The sequence below is a fragment of the Excalfactoria chinensis genome, chromosome 1, assembly GCF_039878825.1.
Source record: "Excalfactoria chinensis isolate bCotChi1 chromosome 1, bCotChi1.hap2, whole genome shotgun sequence".
NCBI lineage: Eukaryota > Metazoa > Chordata > Aves > Galliformes > Phasianidae > Excalfactoria > Excalfactoria chinensis.
Genome location: NC_092825.1, coordinates 172,924,711 through 172,949,969, shown reverse-complemented (window position 1 = coordinate 172,949,969; position 25,259 = coordinate 172,924,711). Strand labels below are relative to the sequence as shown.

Genomic DNA, 25,259 nt, shown 5'->3' with positions numbered 1-25,259 from the left:
AGGAGCAGTTTTTGGCAGTGTAAAAGGTCAAAGTCAGTAGGGCAGGTGGTAAGATCAGTGATCGGCAACTTGTTTGATGGCACTGCCTTCTGCTGTGTAAGGTGTTACGTTGTTCTTGGTTTGTTATGATATAACACATCTTTTTCTCAACTGCAAGTTGAATATGATCCTCTAACACTGATTATGATTGCCATGGGTTAACTTTGAGAATGAATTCCTTGTGCCAAGACTGAATCTATTTTTTGTTACTTGATCATGATAATGAATCTGTGTCTGATGCTTCTGAGAAGGATCTTGTAGAAAGAAACAATCTTATATTAGTTCTTCTATGCAACAAACAACTCCAGAGAAGTAGTTCTGCAACTGAAGACATTAAGGAGGGTTGCACACTTGTCTAGAAGGGATGTAATGTTGAGTTAATGGAAGGCTGCTGTTAAATTAGCATTGTTAGTATTTTGCTTAAGCTTTCCTGAAATGTCAGGATAGAATCTTGCATTCCTGTGCCACAAGTGCAATGCCGTTGGCTCTTTTAGATGCTGCTCCTTACTGTACAGTTAAGTTGTAGCACTTTACAGAAATGAAATATCTGTTGGCTGCAACAGATCACTGAGCAGAACGGTTTGTGACACTGATCTAGTTACAGTAATTTTCAGCTACACTGCCTGTAAAAAGCCCACGTTTGTGAAGAAACAGTGGAAGTAGTACACTGACTGGCATCATTAGTACCTACTGAGATGATCAGTCACGATCTTCCTCTGCACAGAAGATTGCAATGACTGGGTAGGTCTTCCTAAGTTCTGATTTCTTTGGTTGTTCATTTATATTAAGGCAGTCAAGGACCACCACTCTGTCTCTGAAGGACTTCAGAGACAGCAATCAAGACTCTAGCACCTGATTTCTTCCTGTTGGCTTGTTTGCTAGTTTGTCTTTTGCCTATTAGCTATTATTACTTTTCTTTATTAAGCATTTTAGAAATATGCTACAGAGTTATTCTCTCCTTTTTCACCACTTATTTTTGTTCAAGACCTGACTGCTTTATTTCCTACCTACTGTCAAAAACATTTTTTCCTTTCTTCTAGTGCTCCAGTAAGGGAAATTATTAGAGGACATTATTGTGCCTCTTTCTTTGTGTCTTGTCCTTGCTTATTCTTCTAAATTCTTTTCTTCTATGTTACTCCTTCCCTCTAGTCAATGTGATATATATTGGAAATGAGGGAAAGAAAAGATGCGTGTATCAGGGTATTTGTTAGTATAACTTAAACTGTAGGTAGGCTGGTGTCTAGCAAGCTACCGCACTGAAAAATGTTGTTTTCAGTAGTTTCTAGTGTATTCTTGTGTGATGAACAAAACAGAACCCATGGGAGTGGCAAATAGTCATTAGAGTTAATGTTTCTTATACTTCTTGTATTTCCCTCTCTCCACCGCTATATTTTGTCCTTAGGCTTTAACAGACACTTAAAACTTTTACTGCATTCATGATGCAAAGCCTCAATCATATTGCTTTTGCGTGCATAGGCTTTTCATGAGGTCTTAAAATAACTTTATGCAAGAAAGCTAAACATTATGTTATGTTACTGAAGAAAGCAAAATGTGGCAAAGTGCAACATATGTGTTGTTTTAAGGCAACAGATCAGTCAAATGCATAATTGCAGATAGGGGCTGTTCTACCACTGTTGCTTATGCTACCACTGTTGCAGGAAAAAAGCACAATAGACCCTTAGTAAACTGAGTTTAGTTATATTTGAAAGTTATTTGTATTTTATTAATGAATAATACAGTAACAGATGCTTTCTGTTGCCAAAACAAAATCACTACTGTAGTTCTTCACCTTCTTTATTATATTATGTGTACGAGCTTAAAGGAAACCTATGTGTGCCTCAACCTTGGAATTTTTATTTTTATTTTTATTTTTTTATTATTTTTATTTTTTATTTTTCCAAAATATGATCAGAGGAGTATCCTGCAAATTCTAGCAGAAAGTCTGATGGTTTTGGAGGTAGATGTCCACAAGATAAAACCTGTGACAATAATAGAAGTTTGTGAAGACAAAACCTGTGACAATAAGAGAAGTTTGTGAAGACAAGCACCACCTCCCCTTATAGGCATTTGAGAAGTTTCTGCCTATGTGTGGGCTTTTGTGACCTTGCACAGGGGTATCATTTGTCTTAACAAATGGAGAGCATGTGCAGAGCTGAGTCCTGCAGAGCTCACTGCAGATGCAGGGTCAGGTACTCTTTCCGCAGACTCACTATACAGGGCAGAAAATGGTATTGCAAGTGAAAAATCCTTGCTTCTGTGCAGGTAAAATATAAAGACAGTACTGAGAAATTGCTGCTCGGTTGGGTGATTTACTGTATCATTTGCACAGGAACGGGCAACAAACCATCATGAACCGAAGTTTCAGACAAACAAATCACAGTAAATTGTTCTTTATAAGGATGGGACTAATATTCCCTGTGTGTTTGATTTATGCACCAGTAACTAGAACTTTTATTCAAGGAAATAAGGATGTAAAAGGAGAAGATAGAATTAATCCTTGTGTCAGCCAAGGCATTCATAATACAGTCCTCTCTGAGGTATGGAATGGCTTTGCAGAGGGATAATGGAAAGGGTTATGCTTTGAAAAGCCCTTCCTGGTCCCAGCCATTTGTACTTTGACTTACTCTGCTTTCACCCTTTGTGGCCCGTTGCTGGAGAAACCTGGACAGACAGCCCCTGTCCTTCCTGTAGCTCATTGGTTTTGTGTGTACTCTCTGACCAGGTGGATTTCTGCATCCCTCCTCCTCATGGACTCCTTGCCTGCAGGCAGTTCATCTGCACAATAAATGCTATTGAGGGCATCCTCCAGCCAGTCAGCTTCAAGAGCTGCATTTGGATCCCAATGACAGCCTTCAAATATATGGTGTTTCTGTTGTCCTTTCCTATTTTGGTTTGTACAGGAAGTGTGGGTTTTGGTCAATTAGAAACGTGCTGTGTACAATATGGAGCAAAGAACTTACTTTTAGCAAATTTTATTGAAATAATCAAGATTCAGCAAACATATTTTTAGTCCATGGTGATATAGATACTCATGGCCTATGATGATACAGTAAAGCCCCTCAAGCCCATGCTTCTACTGATTCATGGACTGAGTTGTAACAGGCATTAATGCAAGAGATCATAATATCTTCTGGCAAAAATAATGAATTGTGCCTCTTGATGAAAGTTCACTCTCACACTATAGGCATATGTTGTGCACTGTGCAGAATCAATGTGCAAACTTAAGCTGCATAGATAATACTTCTACCTGGAAGTAAAAAAAATAGAACCAAGGCTTACAGAGATGTTTTGTGTCAGATAGAAACTTCTCAAGTGCATTACAAACAGATAGATACCATTGAAGCCCCTTGCAGGAAATTTAGTATTCCAGTAAGAAGCATAAACCACTTAAAACCAGGGCTTGGCTAGATCTGTCTTATGTGAACGTGGGATGCAGTGGAGGCACTTTGCTTTGGACTACTGGAAGTGAATGCAGCTTTGCAGAGCATGCTTGACTTCAGACCTGTGGTCTAATGCTCAGCCAAGTAGTCCAAGTCTTTGCACTCACTTGGAAAACAGAGACAAATTATACTGGACATTTGTTCCTAGTGACCTACGACTTCAGTCACACCTGTGTACAAAAATATAATGACTGTATTATGTTTTTATCCAAGTACATCCTGAATAATACGGAATGGCCACAGATGAGGTTTTAGTTGTGCTTTACTACATAAGTGCTTTAACTTGACAGCTGAGGATTTATTGCAGTTTAAGGTAATGATCCGTCTGTTATGGATCACAGTCAATCATTATAATTCTGAAATGAAAAATGAAGTGCAATTCAAAAGATTTGTTTTTCCTTCCAACTCATTTGTACCTCTCCTATTCAGATTATAGAATTTCAATAGCAAGCTGGAAAATATGTACCTGCATCTACAGTGTCACATTGAAATAGTGTCCTCTTGACAAGGCTTATTTCCTCACTACTAAGTGTTTTTTTTTTTTGTTTTTTTTTTGTTTTTTTTTTTTTTTTCCTTTTTATTATTATTATTTTTTTTCCCAAAATCAAAAGGGCAACAGTGACTTTCTATGGTTATATCATGGATATGGCTGAACTGTACTGGGAATGCCATGTAAGATACACTCTCAGGGATGCTGAAACATCACTCAATGCAAAAGAAGCAGTCAAGGAGGTTTCTAGAGTGTATGGGAGATAACTTCCTGACACAACTGGTAAGAGAGCCTACCAGGGTAGGTGCCCTGCTAGAACTGCTGCTCACAAGCAGAGAAGGAGTGGTGAGAGATGAGGAGGTCAGGAGCTGTCTTGCAGATTTCTTGATTCTTGGTGAAGTCAGGAAGAGCTTTGTGCTACCTTGGACTTCAGGAGGGTAGACTTTGAACTGTTCAGGATGGTAGCCCCGGATTGTGTGCCCCGGTGACACAGTTGGTAGAATTGCCGCATGCAACACTGGAGGCCCGGGTTTGAATCCCCCCTGTGGCGCAAGTGGTAGAAGTGCCACTCTGCTACACAGAAGGCGCGAATCCCAGGAGTTGGACTCGATGATCTCTAAGGTCCATTCCAACTCGAATGATACTGTGATACTGTAGCAGGGAGAGTCCCTTGGGATTCAGTTCTGAAGGTAAAGGGGTCCAGGAAGGTTGGTTGCTTCTCAGGAAGGAAGTCTTAAAGGCACTGAAGCACGATATCCCCCTGTGCTGAGGGACAAGCTGACAGGGAGGAAGTCTTGCTTGGATATGGACAGAGAACTTTTTCTGAGACTCCAGGAGAAAAAGAGAATCTACCTCCAGTGGAAGAAGGGACGTCTCACTACAAGAAAGATGTCGAGGCCCTGGAGCATGTTCAGAGAAGGGCAACGAAGCAGTGAGGAGTCTGAAGCACAAGTCTAATGAGGAGTGACTGAGGGAACTGGGCTTATTTAGTCTGGAGAAGAGGAGGCTCAGGGGAAGCTTTATCACTCCCTACAACTGCCTGAAAAGAAGTTGTGGTGAGGTGGGAGTCAGCCTCCTCTCCCATGTAAATAATGACAGGATTGGCCTTAAGTTGTAGTAGGGAAGATTCAGGTTAGATGTTAAGAAGAAATTTCTTCCCCAAAAAAGTGGTTAGGCACTGAAATGTGATTCCTAGGGAGGTGGTGGAGCCACTGTCCCTGGAACTGTACAAGAACCAAGGGACACTGTAGAAATATTGGTAGTAGGGGGGACAGCTGGACTGGGTGATCTTGGAGGCCTTCTCCATCCCTGGTGATTCTATGATACATATCATAACCTTCCTGAGGGAAGCACTGACTCATGAAAACCTGGAGAAAATGCAAGACCTTAACAAATAACTACATGGTGCATTGAAAGTGGAGGGTGGAGAAGAATAAGGGGAGGAAATGGATTTATTTTTCTTTCTGTGGAAGACTGAAGGGTGATATCCTAATGAAGTTTCAGTACTACTTGCCAGGTACCGTCAATAATTTTTTACAAAATTTTGTGGTGGTTATATATGTCACTAAACTCCACAGTGTTGTTCTCTCCCTCCTCCTCCTCAAAAAGGCTGATGGAGAAAATTATAATTAGAAAAAATTCCTGGGTTGAGGTAGGGACAAGGAGATCACCCATGAAGTACTATGATGAGCAAAAAAGACTATACAGAGGGAGGTTAGTGTCATTTATTGTCTATTGCTAACTGTCTAGGGTACTGAACTAAAACCAAACCAGAAACACCTTCCCCCTTTCCATTCTCTCCAACCTCCTCCTCCTAAGAGGTGCTGTGCAATGAAGACTGTGGTCATTCATAACACTTCATCTTTGCTGCTCCTCCATGGTCACTTTCCCTCTGCTCCATGTAGCTCCCTTCAACGGGATGCCATCCTTCCTAAAATGTTCCTGCATGGGCTTCCCACAGCCCTCCCAGCACTACTCCAACATGGCTCCTTCCCATGGGGCCCACCCTTCAGGCACTGCTGTACATGCACCATCCCTCCTGCCACATCACAGGCTCCTCTCCACACACTACAGCTCCAGCCTGGCCTGTTCCTGTGGGGATATCCATGGGCTGTGCCTCCTCCAGGCCTCATCCATTGCTGCACAGTGGGCTTCTTCACAGATGCATGTGGAGATCAGACAACATTTTGCCTGCTACCTCTGCCAATTATCATTCTTATTTCACATTCCTTGGGTACCAAAAGTCATTGTGATGGTGTCATGCTGACAGACATCAAGGCCCCACCATCCCGCTGTCTCAACCCCCCTGTTCAAAGCAACAGGAGGAAAAAAAATTGATGAAAAAAGGCTCATGGGTTGAGATAAGGAGTAGTTTAATTAACGGAAAAGGAAAACAAAGAGCCTGCAGAAGCAAAAGGAGAAAACAGTTATTCTCTATTTCCCTTCAGAATGTAATACTCAGCCACAATTTGGAAAGCAGGGCCTCAGTATGCATAGTAGTTACTTTCTTAACAGGAGCTCCTCCTCTTTTTCCTTCCCTTTCCTCAGCTTTTATTGATGAGTGTGATGTCATGCACTGTGGAATATCCCTTTGGTCCCTGCTGCTCTGGTGATGTTCTCTCCCCACCTCTTGGGCACTGCAGCCTATGAGTTTGGGAAGAGCACTGGTGCTGTGCTGGCACGGCTCAGCAATAATCAATACACTGCTGTGATGAAGTTTTCTTGCTGCAGGTGCAGAGCACAGTACTGTGGGGCTACTGTGGGGGTTGTTAACTCCATCCCAGACACACTCAGCACAGATTTCCTCCTCTGATCATGGGGAATCAGTTGGGATTTGTTTCTGTATTAAGGCATTTCAATTTTTTATGTGATTTCAGTTCTTTCAGAGACTTTATGTGATTTCTACAGTGCCTTAGACATCTCTGTAGGGATGGTGGGTGAGACATGGGTCCTATGGTCCAGTGTCTACATTGAGTGTGGTATCCCCCACAGTCTCCAAGGGAACTGAAGGCACAGAGTGGGGGCAGCTGCTTCCATCCTGCATTCTCCACGGCATGAGTGGGCAGGAATTTTCCAGAAATGAACCTTCAATGGACCAAAGGCAATGGCTAAAGAGAAACACAGTTGTGCTGGCATGGCTCTTCTTCATCTCCTCCAGACTGCATTTCACATGTACCTCTTGGCTTGTCAAAAAGCAAGCAAATATTAAAGATGTGTGAGTATATTGAAAATATAGGTTCTAATGTAAATTTTTATAAACACCATTTATTAATGGTTAGATCAGACTCTGAAAGAATGATCAATATAGATCTATTGATTTTAGTGAATTAAGGGTAGCTATTATATGTTGGAAATGATTTACAAACTTCCTTGTTAAAAACAAATATTTTCTTGTTTTGTTTTGTTCCCTTCTTTATATTTATAAGAGTCTTCTCAGCAGAGAAGAAATTGATTTAAAAAATGACTACACACAAAGTGCTGTCAAATGCACAATGTAACAACCTGCAAGAAATAGAAGACATTTTTCTTTCACCTATAGTAATTTTAGGAGTTGCTTGTAACTATAACAGGCACTAGATTTTCAGGGAGAAATGCAATTTTCATTTTCATGGTGTCTCTTCAATATCTAGAGCTAAGCTTTTAATATTTTTTTTTTCCTAGCATATGTTTAATATATAGAACATTTAATGAGAGTTTGAAAAATTATATTTGCTTTTATATGATTTATTTGTGAATTCTTTGATAGGTTACACAGAAAAAGACAGTATATACTTTTATTACCTGCATTAAGTATGCTCAGAGTGTACTAAGCAAATCATAAAATTCACAATATATCTTATATGAATGCAGTAATTCACAAAGCCATTGTGAGTCTCCCAGAGCTGTGAGGGTGTTGGGAAAACCAAATTGTCTTGAGCAAACTCAGTAAATGGGGTGTTCAAACTGATGAGTTTATAGAAGAGATAGATTTAAATTCAGAGAGAAAATATGATGGAGTGTTTTGACAGCTTGTTAAGCATGGTTTTAAAGCACCTTTCACCTCACTTTCTTATTTTCAGCATTTTTTTATATGTATGGTTTCAGCTAGCTCTAATACATGCCCTCTAGTGTTATTGGTAGAGTTGAACTGACAGAGTAAACCGAGCTGAATCCAGCTACTTTATGAGTAGGGTCCATTTTGAAGGATAAATATCATCCTTTTTATCCATTCTTTTCCTGAACCAAGCTGTCAACATCAACGTGGCTGCTTTAGTTTAGATACATCCTGGTCCTTTTTTCAGTTTTCTCTTTAAAAAAATATAATATAATAATAATAATTAATTTTTATTATTATTATTATTTGGAGAAGCTTATTATATCTTATGACTTCTCCATCAACTGATTAGAATTAGGATAGAGAAAATAATCTAGACACCAATCACCTGTAAACTTTTATATCTAAAGTTTGACCCCAGTATTCGTGCTGTTTAAGCAATGTCTGTTCATCCACTAATATAGGAAAACAAGTTTCTTCTGAGGAAAATCTGGGTCATAGCTGCACACATATGATTGCTGCTGCAGGAATTGCACCGTGGCAGAGTTGCTCATAGCTCTTTCTCTCAGAACCCCCAGCACTATCTGAAGGCTGCTTCCATGCTTAAGTGAATTTCACAATCTTTTATGATTGGCAGACACCAAGGAGTTAAATTGAGTGAGAGATCTCCATAATGAGCAGCCAACAACCAAGAAGTTGCAGATCCTGGATCTTCCATATGGAAGGCTGAATTCTTAGTGAGGATGTGCTGATAAACTGACTTCTTTAGGAGCTGGGTAAAATTAACACGAAATAAATTAAGTGAATCAGAGAAGAGCATTTCTTCTCTTACCATGTTTGCTCTAACAGCATGTCAAATGACAGTATTCACCAGGGTTCTGTGGAGAAACAGCAGATGGATGGCAGGACACTGGGTAATTTGAAGAATATAAATGTTTCTGTCCTTCTTGTCTTGTGTGCACAGAACTGCCCACAACCTTGAACTAATGGTTACAGTTGGTATATCCATCACAACTTAGAGCATCCAAAATATCAAGGTCAAGACAACAAGAAAGTATCACATTTCAGCAAGCCTCACAGTTGATAGATTGCTTAATTATCTCAGACCTGGGATGAATAAAAGCCAGGACCATTCTGAGAGGATTCTTCGTAGAAGGGAGCCTGACAATGTTTAGTCAAGTACAGAAAACTAGCAATGATCTGATAAAGATCAGTATGTTACGGAAAAAAAAAAAACACAACAACAAACCAGCAACAAAATGCTAATGGCTACAAAGCCTTGCTGCTATGTACGTAGATACACTGCATGTTTGACAGATACTTAGCAAGCAAACAAGATAGAAGTCTTTATGAACTGGCACCACTGGTAAGTCATCAAATATGAAGAAAAATGGCTGGTGCCTCTGACAGTTGTTACTTGCATGTATCCAGCAGCTGGTCTGGACTGATTACATTCGTGCCTCTAACACTCTAACATAGAAAATGAAATGCTGGAATGATTTTTTTTTTTTTTTTTTTTTTTTTTTTTTTTTTTAATGGACAACAAAGGTTATAGTGAATTGATGCCATGCAGGGAAGAAGAGGGGGGATAAAAATCCAGTGCTGACTGACTAACTTTCAGAATAGAAGGTTGTGTTAAGCATGCAGATGCTGGAGTCGCTTCATTAAGGAGGAGAACATTTCTTCAGAATCCCAACTCAGGTTGTGTGCACTGAGCCTGGAAGTAATGTTTGGAGACAGGTTATTCTTTTTAATTTGCTCCTTTGCAGACAGTGACAAAAATGAAGGAGATAAGAAATAATTTCTCCCAACACTCTGTCAAAGGTGTTTTCCATTGGGACCACAATATCTTGTTATAACCACACTTGCACTTCTAAAATTCATACCAGGGTTAGAATAGCTGAATTTTTAAACCTTGGAAATGTTGATAGCTTTATGAGGGATTTTTTTCACCTACCACTTTATGTGCTGAGAGGAGAGAGGTTGGGAATCCTGCCCAGGGCTTCTTGATAGTATTCCTCTGGTTTACATGGTAGTGGACCATGAACTGGATCTACAGAACCTACAGATCAAGAATATCCCTACACTACTTCTCCCAAGAAAAGGGAACAATGCTGTGTCTTGAGCAACCTCAGAAATTACTGTCAGTTTTTAGAAATATATATTTTATTTGTAATTTCTTTTGTATAATTATTTTTGTCTTCTTCCCAGCTGTCTTGAAGAATATGTGCATGAGATTTTATACTCACCTAGAACAAGAACCGTTTGGAAAAGGGTCTCTGGTGAAATTTTGAGAGAGAATTTCAGGGCTCTGCAAAAGATGGGAAAAAAAAAAGAAATGTAGGAAGATGTATGGAGGTTTTAAGTGAGAAAATGAGCGTGATGAATTCATGAGGAATTCCATAGTAAGGAAGAGTTTTGCCCTGCAGCAGAAGGGGGAAGGTCTGCATCTGAAAGGAAAAAAAAAGTGAAAACACAAAAGGAAAAAGATTATAATTATTATCATGACATCAGAGAGGATGCAGATAGTAATGGCTCGAGTCCTGTACAGGATTGCTTTAGCATCGTGATGGAAGGAGGACTATAAAATCATCAACAAAAGGTCACAGTCTGCTGAAACAAATTGTATTCTGTTTTATTAGGATTCATCCAGAGGTAATATTATTTTCTATATTTTGGGGATGTAGTGGCAGAGTTGAGTTCAAACTTTATCTTTGTATTGCCTTGGTCCCTTTATGGTCGATTGAGCTGTATGCATGTCCCTGATCCTTTGGGGAAAGCAAAACAAAACAAAACCTAAAAAAGCAATCTAAGGAGTTTTGCCATTTTCATATGCTTGTGTTGGACTGGTGCCAGGAACTGCCCCAAACTTTGTAGCCTCATGTGCACCTAACCTTATCTTTGACCTTTCTTTGTCTGGGAGAGAGAGCTCTTTGCTGATGCCTGAAGCATTAAAATCACAGCTGTCTCCCCAGTGTAGGACCTCTGAAGAAAGGTGAAGCAGGGGTAAGGGGTCACAATTACACAGGGTATCTTGCCAGAAGGGAAATGTCTTATTTCAAAATGTCATCTGTCACAGTATAGAAAAACTTGTTGGATGGGCTGGGGATGAATATCATACCCTAAACTCTCCCTTTTGCTCTTTTTCCTTCTCCCACATATGTATTTATGCAGAATTGTCACAAGTTTTCTATTGAGAGTGGCATTTATTGGTCTAATTTTATTGTACAGTGTTTGCTATCTAGCTTACAGTGAAGTCCTCAGCAACTCATCAGATAAGAGGGAGATCAAGGGAGGAAGCGCTGCTGAACATTTAGCTCTATGCATTTTGTAAGGTAATGCCAAGTCCATGATACTCCTAAGTCTCCTCTTTACTTCCTCAGTAAATCACTGAATGTACCAGTTTATGTTAATTCAGGCCTAAACTACAGAGCTCTACAAATAATTCTAACTAAATCTAATTACTTCTCATTTCTCTACTCAAAACTGCTGAAGCAGTCAAGGTTTTAAGTGGGGGAAGCTCTGATAACAGAGTACTTTCTTTTGTCGGTACCTGGTGGACATTCGTGGTTCATGGGAGAGTTGAGTCTCTGAAGGTTTGTGCCACTGGAGAAAAACTGAGACAGATATTTGTAATATTTGTCCATATACCTATTAACACTTTTTCACTTTTTTTTTTTTTTTCTTCTTTTTTTTCTTCTCTCTTCAGAATCAAACAGAGAACCACAGATGAATGTGGCATGTTTGAACTAAGACTGAGTTTATGCAGGTGCGTTACTGTGAGTCTATGTGGAAAGATAGCATGCAGTCTCAGCACTGAAAATGAGTAAGGTGCATTCCCATTTGCCAGCTGGGAGTAAATCATGCTTTTAGAGGCCTGTCTTTCACAGCACAGCACAGACAGTTCATTGCTGCTGAGATACCATACAAGATACCATGGGAGATTTGTTCCGTGCCTTGTTCATGTGTCAGTAGTCATGAGTTGACTATGCTTCCAGTGGAGTTAAAGCAGGGCTACTAAGAAAAGTGACCTACTAAAACACACACAGTCTATACTGAGCAAGTGAAATAAAAAAGACTTACTTTTAGAGATAGCATGCCATCTTGTAGATCATGCTGCACTTGACAAAAAGGGGTTTCTGGAAGAAATGTGATGCTGAGATTTTTAGTCAGATATACAGCCAGCAAATTATCGTATTTTGTTTTTGTTTTTGTTTTTCCTGGAAGTGCTTTTTGCTTTGTAGGGTTCCTATAGCCTTGAGCTGTACCCTCAGCAAACTACTGATAATCTTGTATCAGAGTCTACAGTCTCAGTTTAGGGTTTGGAAATCCATCCCTATCATTCAAGGCTGATCCAGTGTACCTAATGTGCTCCCAGCAGAGTTTTGTCTATGTTGGTTTTAATATCTGGTGGATAATTGTAGTCTCCCTGGTGGTCCTGCTTGTTCTCTGTGTTCATGAAGCCTTAAATAGTGGCTTACATTCTTGAACAGGTCTGAGAAGTGTCTGGAAATGGTGCCATCCTTACCCAGCTTACTTACATTTCTATAGAGACTCTGAAAACAGGAGCTGAAAATTCCAAGATGCAAATTGCTACTTAATTGGTAAATAAGAAAAACATTTTAAAAAACCCTCCATATTTTAAATATGGACAGTTGGAATAAACCTCAGTCTAGTATTAATCTACATTATGAGTCGTTATCTATTTCACAAATCTGTTCCCTTCTTTCTTTACTTTTTGGTGCATAATAAAGAAAGCCTTGGAAATGTTTTATCTCAGGAATACTGAGAAGGACAAACTCAGATTTGTGTGGTCTTTCTAGAGCTTCTGAATAATCAGCACAGACGTTCGAGGTTTTTTTATGTGAGAAAAAAAAAAAAAGAAAAAAGAAAAGATCCACATTTCTTTCCTAATGTTCATATGTTTAAAAAAAGTTTGAACAAGTCAATGTTTTAAACAGAGAGGTCCAAAAGTATTTCCATCTGTGTCAATCATGTGTCAGTGCTCTGGAGCCTCAGGCTTTTTTCCTCATCCAGAATCCTGTAGTTTTTAAAGGAAACAGAGTTTTCTGAAAGGCATATCAACAAATGTGTGTACACATACATGTAAGTACATACTTATGCAAATTGCTGCCAATAGCCATTCTTTACAAGGAAATATGATGATAGCTTAGTTCTCCTCAGCAGTGAAAAGGAGCTGCTAGCTTTACCTTAGCTCAGCTGTTTTCAGCATCTACAACTAAGCTTTCAGTATTTCATGGTATGCATTTTAGATTTATACTGAGGGTGAAGGTAGCAAACAAATGAGACTATAATAGATTAAGCATCACAGAAGATTGGTAAATACAAATAAAGATGCATATTTTATGTGATGGTTTTCCCCTCTGTGTAGCTATTTCCACATTGAAGCCATCTGTTTTGTTACATTGAGTTATCTCTGGAACTTTAACAACTTTTAAAATAAATAGTTGAATAAATTTTTTGAATTTCACCTGTCTTAGGACTGCTTAAACTTTTCAGAATAAATCTTTAAATAAGCAGAATTTCCAGATGAAGCAGAACAACCTTCAATACTTTTTGGTAGAGGGAAAGTGTTATGATCCAACTTTGCAGTTTTCTAAATGTTTTATGACAGACAATAACAGTAGCTATCACTGAATGACTCATGCACTAGGTGCAAGTAATATATACCAGAATGCGCATTCACCAGTGAACACTTTTAAACATATAGGAACTGCAGGTATTTATTTATTTATTTATTTAATACTCAGTTGCTTTGACTCTACAGTGAAGCTGCATCCACTTCAGGGGGTCTCTGTCCTAAACTCGCTAGCTTTGGTGTGACTTTTGGAACAGGGCAGGTTACCAGAGGAGAGAAAAGGAACACAGCATAGACTTAATGAGCCCACATCCTCCTGACTTGGGAATGTAGGATGTCAAGAGGATAGGAAAGAACGAAACTCTCTGAAAGAGAGTAGTAGGATCTTCAGTTGTACTGCAGTCCATAGCAGGATTCAGAACTAGAGAAAAACAAAATTCTTTCATGTTGACAAGGAACAAGAATATAAAAGGTTTTCTTAATCCTTTCTTTATTCTTTATAATGAATGAAGATGTCTAAAAATTGTACTTCAATTTCTTTTTGTTTTGATTTTTGTCATTAGAAATGTATTTGAAATTTGCATTTGGTATTGCTTTTCTTAAAGACTGTTGGGATGATTGAAAACCATACATAAAATATATGTAGGTGATTAGCATCTGTTTGACTGGAACAGTTGGTAGAAAAGCTTCCTTTGTCAAAATGTTCTCAATCCATTCTTTTTTACTGCAGCTAAGAAAAATTATATCCTGTATTTATTCTTTGAAGCATGTAAAAGTTAGAAGAAATAGAATTAAAAATATCTGTTAATTGCCACTGAAGGCACAAAAAGTAACCAAAGTATGACTTGGTTTTACGAACGAAAAATACCAAAGCAAAGATTACTTCATTAATGTAATATCTTGCAAATGTGTTGATTAACCAAATACTTCACAAGCAATGTTTCTTTATTAAAAACAAAAACTTTCTGATGTAATTAGTGCTATACGTGCTGGCTAAAAACAGTTAGGAGTTGAATCCAGTATATCCAGGGAGCTTATAAGCAGGAGGGAAACTAACATTTTACATGGGCAAATAGTGATATGACAAGGAAGAACAGCTTTAACATAAAAAAAGGGATATTTAGGTTAGGTGTAAAGGGGGAGTTTTTCACTGAGAGGGTGGTGAGGCCCTGGCACTGCTGCCCAGAGAGCTGTGGTGCCCCATCCCTGGAGGTGCTCAAGACCAGGTTGGATGGACCCTGGGCAGCCTGAGCTGGTCGGGGCAACCAGCCCACAGCAGGGAGTTTGGATTGGGTGATGTTTGAGGTCCCTTCCATCCCATGCTGTTCTATGATTCTATTTCTATCATTTGGTTTTGCTCTTGATTGAGTTGTATTCCTCAGATTCTCTGATAGAATCTCCTTGCTACACGGCCCAGGATTTCATTCTGCTTCAGACAATTTTCTGCTGAGATGCTGTGACAGTCAACAGGCTATCAAAATAATGCTGATGTTTCCAAAGTGGTCAGTGAGGAATTTCATTCAAGACACTCTTTATGACAAGCAGAAGATCGATATGAATGGTCTTTTTTTCTTTTCTTTTTTTTTCTTGCATCCTCGTGGAATATTTCATTAAGTTCTTTCTACTGAAAGTTTCTTCTGTGAAAGGATTGTTAGCCTTCATTTAGACAGTGGCAGTAAATTACTGATGTAACTACACAGACATGGGGAGGGGGTATGCTGATATGCTGAGAGGATTGTTGTCTCCACTTATAATGTCTGCTTTGATGCCTCCTATAGTATTCATTACTCTCTGGTGCAGCTGGAAAGCAGTGCAGCCTCTGCCTCCTCTTTCCCTCCACTTCCAACTGAGATTTTTTTCTTCTCTGATTTTATGAACACTTCATAAAAGAGCACCTATTGTTTTTCACTCACATTTTTATTTTATTTTAGGACATCATCACATAAAGGAATCACTATCTAACTTGTGCATGCTTCTGCAACATTTCTTTTGGACATTGTTCCTAAATTATGAAGACTGCTGCGTTAACTGTGTTGGTCACAAGAGTTTCCATTGAATTTTGATGTTTCTTTTCATTAAGGAAATCTAAACAAAGAAACAATTAATAGGTCTTTTGTTAGCACTGTGTCTATGAGAATTGTGTCAGCAGTGCTGGCCATTGTACGCAGTACCTTCACGCTCTTGCAGCCTCCAAAGAATCCTTTCTCTCTGTCCTTCCTAAGTGGTGACAGGTGACAGGATGAGGGGAAATGACCTCAAATTGTACCAGGGTAAGTTTAGGTTTAATATCAAGAAACCCTTCTTTACAGAGAGGTTTGTTAAGCATTGGAATAGGCTCCCCAGGGAAGGTGGTTGAATCACCTTCCTTGGATGTGTTTAAAAACTGCTTGGATGCGGTGCTCAAGGGCATGACTTAGCAGAGGGTTGTTAGTTAGGGTAGTATGGTCAGGTTGTACTTGGACTTGATGATCTTTTAGGTCTTTTCCAACCTGAGCAATTCTATGATGCCAAATTCCTTGAACACCTCCAGGGACAGTGACTTCACCACCACCCTTGGCAGCCTGTGCCAGCACCTCCCCACACTTTCTGAGAACAGATTTCTCCTAATATCTAACCTGAATTTGTTCCCAGCTTCCAGCTATTCTTGTCTTCTGGATTCCACAGTGGAGTCTGCTGTGTATGATTTAGCAGCATTCAACAAAACACCTTCTAAGTACATCCACAAGCTTTTTGTACTTAGTTGTAAGATGTTGCATGAAAATAATACTTCTACCTTCAATTTTTAATTGTCTGCTATTATATTTATCTAACTTTTCTATTGGAGGAGACAGTGATGCTTCGGTCCATGTCTGCCCTTTTGGAAACTCTTTGAATGTTTGGAAACTTCAGTTCTGTTATGCAGCGGGACACCTCCTTGCCAGCTGAAGAGTCTAAGCTGTTCTTTTGGAGGAAAGTGCTTCGGTACCTTGAAATATCCTTGCTGCCTTTCTCTGAGATTTCAGCAGTGCGATCACATTTTTTTGGTATGCTCGTTTGTTTTTTTCAGGCAAGGAAACCAAAAATATCAAGGTGTAGGTGTGGTCCAGAATGACATTTTCTTTTCTGTTCTCTGTTCCTTTTCTTACAGTTCTAACACTGCTTTCCTCTTGCTGTCTGAGCTACATTCAGTGCTGAGGTAGTGCTTTTGTGAACTGTTGGTAACAGCCCCAGTTCTTACTGACCTTTAACAGCTTACTACAGGTTTTTTTTTGTCTGAAATAACCTCTCAGTCTGTATATGTGAAAGCTCTGTTCATCATCCACAAATTTTGTGAATCTATGTATGCTTCTGCTACTCCGAGTTCCTGTCTATATTCTTGGATAGCTATCTGGGAACCCTGTAACCTTGTTGTTTTAGCTTTCCCCCCACAACTTCTGAGACTAAACAAGTATGTATATCATGTTCTCATGAAATATTACACAGGACATTTTAAAGCGTGGGTATATGTAAATACAAGGCCACCTGAATAAATAGGGAGGAAAGGATGTGGGGGAATGCTGAGCCCTGGAGATAGGCAAAGGGTGAGCTGTCACACAGGAAGAAGAAATCTGGAAGTGGGCTCCATCTTCTGCACAGCACTGCAGCTTTCTGCTTCTCTCTCACAGAGAAACATAAGAAGTCCCAAGTCATAAATTGTTTTATGCTTAGAAAAGATTCTGGGAAATTATCAGTTTGTAGCTTGCCTGTTCCTATATTCTTCCCTAGCTATCTATTTTTTTTTTACCCCCGTTGGAGTCGGGAGGTCTTTTATTTTTCTGTTTATGTTCTTTGGCTGCAATGCAGCAGTGTGTATCCTCAGTAAACCATCTCCTCTTTGCTGTCACTATAATGGGGGAGAGAGGAAAGAAGGAGAGGAAGATATACGTACTTACTTGCCAGCTTTCTGCTCTGGCTGTCTCATATCTGGCTGATTGTACTGTAAGAGCAGCTTTTTCATGGTCTGTCACTTGTGCTTTGGTTCTAACTATAAATAGGGAATGCATTGGTATCCATTAATGTGCTTCTTTTCTAAGTGACTTTCAAGCTTCAGAAAAGACCAGAGTTTTGTTTGAAAGTTTGAGTCCTCCTGCTTATCCCAAATTTTCTGTGTGTTATAAATACTTTGTCAACCCCTTCTCAAGTGCAGCTGCTCTGTGAGACCCTTTTGACTGTTACTGCATGCCCATATATATGGTAGCTATCTCCTTTGTCCTTGCACTGTCTGTTGCATCCACATAATTTGAGAAAGGGTATATTTTAGCAGTGGGCAACATAAGAAATTTTTTACAGACATGGCAGAGAAACTGTAACTCAACTACCCTCAAGTCTTTTCTCCTCCTCTCTTTATAATGCACTAAAACACCTTTTTTGTTTGTGTGTTTTGTTTTGTTTTGTAGTTTTTTTTGTTGTTGCTGTTTAGCTGGAGTAGTATTGGATTTAGGTAGGAAATCTTATGGATTTATTTGGTGCTTTAGCAAGATTAAAAATAAAATAAAGTAAGTGAAACAAATTCCACAATACAAATTGTTATACTGTAGGTATGAAATACAGAGATAACTGCTCCAGATTTTAAGCCAATCATTCTAAAAACTTGTGAAATTCATCCATCTCAGAACAGGTAATTTGCATTGAGTTCCAGTTCAGCGTATTAGAGTGAAACCACATCCTTGCTAAACTGTAAATGGCTGAATCAAATCCTTCTGTGATTCTCAGTGTTTATGGCCTTAGGCTTCTTGGATAATTTTATGTAGATGTTTTGGTGGTTTGTTTGTTTGTTTTCCAAAATGCAGAGGAATAACATCACATTTAACACTTAAATTTGGAGACATTTCCGTAGACATGGTGTAACTGTTGTAGCAACTGTCAGCAATTACTGGAAATTGGACTGACATCTTCAGAAGTAATTAGTTTCAATTTTATCTGTCTACACACCTTGCAATAAAACCATGAATCCCCAGGCATGGCTCTGACTCTTTTTTGGGGAGTGGTGATAGAGGGAGGAGAACATCTGGATTAAGAGTTCTGTCAGTTTTTCTAAGTGTTGAGTGATAGTAAGAAGAAAGCTTAATGGGGAAAAAGGAAAAAGAGTCATTTAAAAGCAATGCTGTTGTTATCTGTGCTCTGTTTGATTAGTTAACCAGTCACACTCTCAAGAGGGTTTATGGTTGTTATTATGTGATTGGTTCTGTGGCCCCTCTTGTGTAGAGGAAGCTGTACTGGGACAAGGAGTGAGTAGTGAATGATGCATGCACAGCTTTGTAGGAGAAAAGAGATGGGCTTTCATCACGGCTTTGCTCTCTCTGTTTACATGCTTTGTTCTTGTTGCGTTACCTTGAGAACTGATGTAGGTGAGGCACTGTAGAACATCTGAGGGAGTGCTACTTCTTGTCTGGATGAATAGCCTACTTACCTGGAGTATAAAAGAGATGATAACAATGATTTGTTAATGTTTAGGTCCTTGGGCATGGACTTTACAAAAAATAACACAGCTGACCTGAGTGTTGACCATTATATAACTATTATGAAAAGGTGGTAGAAAGCAAGGTTTCAGTTGAAACTTTCACTCTGTTTTGTGCAGAACCATATATGATCATAGAACACAGGATTTCTCTATCAGAAATAATTGTTTTAAGAGCTTCCCCCCCCTCTCCCCCCCCCCCCCCCCCGGGCTTAAGGGAAACTAAAGGGAGGAGTAATAGAAGAAGCACATAAACAGTACGCACATACAAACTTAGAAGGGGAAACAGTTTATCCTCATGTAATTTTCCAGCTTACTCCCCTGCTTCTTTAATCCAGACTAAACTCACTGCTCAAACACAGAACTGCAGTCTTAGGCAGCAAAGTGGAATGAAGTCTTCACAGTATTCTGCTTTTCAAAAGCAAAAAGTAAAGTGACAAGGAAAATGCCACATTCCCAAACTGGAGGCAGCCTTTCAGTGTAAGATTAGGATGTGACTAACTGAGTGATTTGCACTCAAAAGCCATGCAAAGATCTTAAACAAACAGATAAAGAATTTGGCCAAGGAATAAGTAGAGTTGTATTGCCCATTACAAAGAATTCATTTCAAAGCTTAGCTCCACTGGTAGTGCCTAACACAACAAAAAACCTCTTTGCTGCTGCCTCGCAGCCTGCTTATTGGAAAGTAGAATCTGCAGAAATAGCTACTTAGTTAAACAAATAAATAACTGATTTTGAAATAATTAATTTTTCAAAGTAAGGACCTAAAATCCCAAGCAATGACAGCAGTTTCCAAAGCTAGCATGAGTATTTAAAGAGGAACTCAAAAAGCATATGGGAAGGGCAGTGTGAAACTGTTTACGTGACTCACCCTTTTGTTCCATGTGTGCTGTTGTCCCAAGGTCATGGAGAGAACCTGTTTCAATATGAGATTTTATAGAAGGATTTTTGTAGGAATTGACAGAAACAAGATAAGATAAAGCATAGATCTGGCCTTCAGAGATCATTTGAGCTGGAAGAGGAATTTCAAGGTTAGCTAGTGCAACAACCCTGCCATGGGCTGGGACATAACTCTCCACATCACGTTGCCCAAAGTCCTGTCCAACCTGATCTTGAGCATTTCCAGGGATGGGGCATCCACAACGTTACATGTTTCTTTTCATAATGTTAGCAAGAGTTTCTAAAATAATGTTGAAAGTTTCCTTGATGCTGTGGTTTAACCCAGCATGCTGCTCAGCACCAAATAATGGTTCACTCCCCTCATCCTAGTGGTTTGGGAGAGAGAATTGAAAAGTGAAGTAAAACTCGTGTAATGAGGTAAAGTCAGTTTAACAGGAGGAAAAAATAATTAATTAATTAATTAAAAAAAAAAAGGGGGGCTGGAGGTTGGGGCAGGGGGGAAAATAGAATACAAGATGCAAGAAACAAGTGGTGCACAATACAATTGCTCACCACCCTCTGAGCAATGCCATCCATGACCCGTGGGAGACCCCATTCCTGGCCAACTTTCCAAGTTTTCTAATTTCACATAGAGAGATATTCCATATGGTATGGGATATTTTTTGGTCAGAATGGGTCAGCTGTCCTGGTTCTATCCTCTCCCAGCTCCTTGTGCACTACCAGCTACCAGCACTGCTCACTGATAAGACAGTGTGAGAAACTGAACTGTCCTTGGTCTGTATAGTACTGCTCAGCAACAACTAAAATATCAGTGAGTTTTCAGCATTGTTTTTCTCCTAAATCCAAAATGCGGAGCCATTTTGAAGAAAATTAACTCTGTCCCAGATGAAACTAGAACAGATACTTGACTATCTTGATTAATATAATTATTTTTTATTGTTTTTTATTATTTATGAAGTTCCACACAAATATGCTCAAGAACTTCTTTACGGTGAGGGTGACGGAGCACTGGAACAGGCTGCCCAGGGGGGTTGTGGAGTTTCCTTCTCTGGAGATATTCAAAACCTGCCTGGATGCCTACCTGGGCAACCTGATGTAGGGAACCTGCTTTGGCAGGGGGGTTGGACTCGATGATCTCTGGAGGTCCCTTCCAACCTTTACGATTCTGTGATTCTGTGATTTTGTGAATTCTTTTAAACTAATGTCAATAAAATAAATAGAAATATATACATAATATATTTAATTTTAATATATTTAATTTAAAATATTATTTAACTATAAAATATATATATTTCTGATATAGAAATACTGCAAAATCAGGACGAGTCCACATTTTATATAACTTCTTGACAATAGTCATTAACAAGCAATAAGGAAATACCTCATTAAGCAAATAACATATAAATTATGAGGTAATTTAAAAATGCTTCCAACCCATTACAATAGACTGATTAAAAAGCAGATTTATTCCATAATATCCTCTATTTATCCACAATGACATTGAACCTGACTTTCTTTCCTCTTCCCTGAAGTGCAAAATGTGGCAACTTTTCTCCAGACACTGGATGGATAGATAATTCTTGCCCACCCAAGCCACTGATATGATCTGTTAAAAGAACATAAAACCTTACAGTGGCAGACATATACACTGAGATGGAAGTGAACTTACAGTTTGTGTTAATGGGCTGCATGAAGCTGTAGGAAAGTTTCTGTAGAGAAGACCCTTGACAGTAGGGTCAAGACAAGGGACTGCCCCGTGTCATACCACTGAGAATCTATAAGGTTTATTTAGCATTCAGTTTGGATTCAGAGCTTTAAATTATCAGAGGGTCTTCCAGATTTGTGCTTTGAGTAGGGAAGAGCTGCCAGACTCAGTAGATCACAACTCTCACAAGACAGGCACAGAACAGCCATCTGAAGGCAACAGTTCCCAGATAATTTTTTTGACCTGTTCCAAAGACTGTAGTTCAGACTGCATTCTTTTGTTTGTCTCTCAGGCTAATATTTTCTTATTTTTCTTCTCATACCCACCTGGTACTTTCTATCTGATGATCTGATATTTCTTGTGCAATACATGCACTGCAAAATGTTTAGGTCAGAACCTGTATTTTCTTCTGGGATAATACTTTCCCTGACAAAAAGTCCTGTTGGATGACTAGCTTAAAGGTGTGCTCTGATAAGACTTACAATCTAATTAATTTTGCATTTAGACTCCCTAAGTTGATTATGCACCAAGCTAAGTTTAGGTTGGACATTAGGAAACACTTCTTTACAGAAAAGGTAATTAAACACTGGAATAGGCTCCTCAGGGAAGTGGTTGAGTCACCATCCCTGAATGAGTTTAAGAGCTGTTTGGATGTGGTGCTCAGGGATACAATTTAGCAGAGGGTTGTTAGAGTTAGGGTACTATGGTTAGGCTGCAGTTGGACTTGATGAGCTTTGAGGTCTTTTCCAACCTGAGTAATTCTGTGATTCTATAATTCTATGTTAAAATTTATTGATAATGCTAGGAATGTTACTGATATGAAACCAACACGCCTTTCTCTAAGCAAAACAAAAGTGCACTTAACAATGAGACTGAAAGGATGGTGATGAAGTCCGGAGGTCCAGAAGAGGGTAACACTTTGTTAAAGAAAAAATATTTCCTATACTTTCATCCAAAATTAAAACAGAAGAGAAAAAGTCTTGAAGTGAATCATAAAATACTTCACCATCATCCTTCTAAGCACGTAGGTCTTCATCCAACAAAGCACATACCCATCTGCTTGGCTTCAGTCAGCTATTACACCATGGAAAGCTGTTCATGTCAACCCATGTAGTTAAGCATGTGCTTAGCTGTTTTACTTGGAAGGTTTTGGGCCCGTTTTCAAATAGGGAAGGGAAGGACATCCTACAGGTCCTGCAGAATGTAAACACAAGTCATTCACTTCTGCTGGATTATCAATCAGATTTAATCATTTAGTTACAGTGTTGTCTTGCCAAAATTCAGGAGTGTATTTAATGTAAATCTAGATGTAGATGTAATTACTTAGCTGAAGACAGGTGCCTCTGCCATTCAGAGCTCAGTTCTTGAGCTCTTTCTTCATGGATGACCATGAAGTACATTTAGTCATGCAGTCGTTCCAAGTACTTTTTAAACTGCTGATCTTTGCAAGTCAGATTATACCTGATTTGAAAAAGTAAAAAGCCCGTTGTTTTGCCTCAGGCCATTAGTGTTCTAATTGACCATTACCTAACTAGAAACATATACCCATTATTTCTGTTATAAGTCTTTTTTTTTTTTTTTTTTCCCCCCCGTCTATTTTTCTTTTTAACTGAGCTATATGGAAAGGAGAAAATATCAATCTAGATTATGCCTACTTTGGTGTTTTTAGGTTTTGCATTCCTATATGGCTTGGTGCCATTTTTGTGCTGAGTTTACTTGTGCACTTAGAACACTACTTAGTTTTAGATCTGAATTGTTTGCATCAAGACTGTTGAGTTATCTGCAACAAGAGGGGTTTTGAAGTAGGTGTGCAATTGTTGTTGTGAGCAGTCAATAGTTAAAGACAGTTTGATATCCAAACCCAAAATGCAGAACCTCGAAACATTTGGATCTTATCATCTTGTCTAAGAAGGAGGGTGTGTGAAAGAAAGACTGATGCCAACAAAAACAATGAATCCCTGGCAGGAGAGGTATTTGAAAAATAGTTTCCTTGGAAACTGCTTTACAGTTCATACATGCTATCTCTGAGATAACAGTCTTTTCTTATCAAAACACCCACATGGCAGGATGTACCTGTTTGTACTTTCCCCCTCTGTTTCAGGAGGAAAGAAAGGTTAGAAAAAATTGATCAGTTCTGAATATTTTCCCTTTCTTCTGACATGTTCCTTCTTAGTACAGCTCTCCTTCCCAAAAGGAAAGGCTTGAAGGTTTGAGCATGTCGATTATTCTGCTTAACTCATGGCACTGATGAGAGTTAGCATTTAAAGACTCAGAAGTGATTTACTGCCCCTGAAAGACTGTTTCATGATTGGGAAATGCCATGTAACGTGTTTTCAGTGCCTGATAAGAGTTTCCTTCATTTAAAACAAAGGTTGATGTGATAATTATTTCTCAAAATCTAATACAATTTTTATTTTCTGATGACAGCTGATAGCAAGTTTACCTAAAGCTTACTCATAAGAAGATACATCTTTAGCCCCAGGAATTACACAGATGCAGTTTAGTGAGTTGTAAAGTCTCCAAAACAAACAAATCCTTATAAAGAAAATGAAACTGGAAACATCTATAGTTTTTTTTTTTTTTTTTTCTTTTTTTTTTTTTTTCATTTAAAATATAATTATTAACTGTGATATTATTTCTATGTTAGTCTAGAACACATACTTGCTTTATTAGTTTGGCTAACAGTGGTACTATTATGACTTCAGTTTTTAAAAGTAAACCCTACTTTAAGTCTGACATCCAGTGTAGGGACTATCCCACATTCTGTCACCTGTTCAAATCCAAAGGACTCATTAGAAATATGATGAAGTCTGAACTCGAGAAGGGAACTCCAAGTGGGTTTACTATGGAATCTGGAAGTCATCTCTGCATTTGGACTGCAGTCATCATCAGTTTCCAGCATGTTGGGACAGTCATAGGCTGTGTATTTACACACTGTAGTATCTGACTATCTTCATCATATTTATTCCCACAGCACTCCGGTCTGTAATACAAACTCATCAGTTTATATGTTTATGGTGGGATACATAATATCTAGCTTTAGTTATCCAAATGCAAAATATTTTGTCTGTGAAGTCTATTCTCTTTCCACAGTAAACAATGTGAGACAAACATCTCTAGAGGTTAGTTCCTGACGCACCACAACATCTGTTTAAAGTAATCTTGATAAACACCTCTCAGAAATGCCTCTTCCCATTGAGTAGGGTGGGAGGCTTGATGATTATGTTGGACTGGATGCAACTTTAGGTGTGAAGTATGTATGTTGCACAGAATGTGGTGTAGGGGACAAGACAATGACCTTGATTTGCCATCAGAAAAATAAATCAGCCCAAAAGAAAACAAACAAGCAACAACAACAAAAGCAAAAAGCAAAAAATAAGATAGTTAGATAGTCATTTTTGTCATGAAATCCAATCCTTCACTGTTAAAATATTAAACTTTGCAAAAGAGAGACTGTTTTAGTTTATTGATAATGTATGGTCCCCAGATTTTTAAGCTATTTTTTTTTCTCCTTCTCCTACTTAAAATAATTTATGATAGTGTGGTTACTGAAATTATTTTGGGTATCTACAAAAAG

General features: G+C 38.8%; 1 long non-coding RNA gene across 1 annotated transcript in view; it reads left to right on the top strand.

Annotated features, from left to right (window-relative positions):
* The first annotated feature begins 24,114 nt into the window (after nucleotides 1–24,114).
* The window catches only part of LOC140262132 (uncharacterized), an 85,870-nt gene continuing 84,725 nt past the window's right edge, over nucleotides 24,115–25,259 (top strand). Inside the window, exon 1 of the long non-coding RNA XR_011905815.1 lies at nucleotides 24,115–24,185. This is a non-coding gene — a long non-coding RNA (uncharacterized lncRNA). The remainder of the gene's footprint in view (nucleotides 24,186–25,259) is intronic.